Here is an 832-nt window from a genome sequence, read left to right as displayed (position 1 = left end):
GCCTCTTCTCATCAGGATCCGCTGTGGTGGAATAATGGAGCAGGTCTTCTTCTCAAGAGCCACGTCTAATCTCTGGCCCAGAGGCCTCCCTGAGTTCTCAGCCATGGCGCCAGCCAAACCCAACCCAGCCACTGAACAAGCCTAGGACTCTTCATCCCCATGGACCCAGCCAAAGCTCTCTCCTCCCTGCCCTTTCCCCTTTGGCCCAGGCCAGAGACCACCTGTGTGAGACCTACTCTGTTCTCAGCTCTTTGGCAGCACTCAGCTCTTTGGCAGTGTCTGTGGTGCCCAAGAGTGAGAACCCACCGGTCTTAGCCTCAGTGCTGGCTGGGACCCCAAAGCCAGCTCCTGGCAGGTCTGTGGAGACCTCAGACTAGGCCTTTCCCACCCCTGGAGTGGGTCCATGGCTTCTCACAGCCCAATGCCTGCCAGGTAGTAACTGTGGGGTGCATGCAGGCAAACTTCCTACATCTGCATCGCCCAGGGGCCTGAGCCAGGAGTGGACTCGGGACCCTATTTTGGACCCACAATGTATAAGATTTTCTATTACTTTGGAGAATTCCCTTTTCACATTTATTCAGTCAATTCTCTTCACCAGTCACTTACAGCCCTGATTTTCACCACCATAGATGAGCTATGTCTTTTCTAGCATTTCATATACACAGAGCCCTTTGAATTGGAATTTTTCTCCACTTAGTGTAAATGATGCCCTTCCCATGTTGCCTTATGCACTCCTAGCTCCTTCCTGTTTATTGCTGGGTAAGAATTTACTGTATAAACATACTACAATTTGTTTTCCATTCTTTTATTGATGGACTCCCAGTATATTCAT

The sequence above is a fragment of the Mastomys coucha genome, chromosome X (genome assembly GCF_008632895.1).
Source record: "Mastomys coucha isolate ucsf_1 chromosome X, UCSF_Mcou_1, whole genome shotgun sequence".
NCBI classification, from domain to species: Eukaryota; Metazoa; Chordata; class Mammalia; order Rodentia; family Muridae; genus Mastomys; species Mastomys coucha.
The sequence above is the reverse complement of the archived record's forward strand: the minus strand, read 5'-3'. Positions refer to the sequence as shown.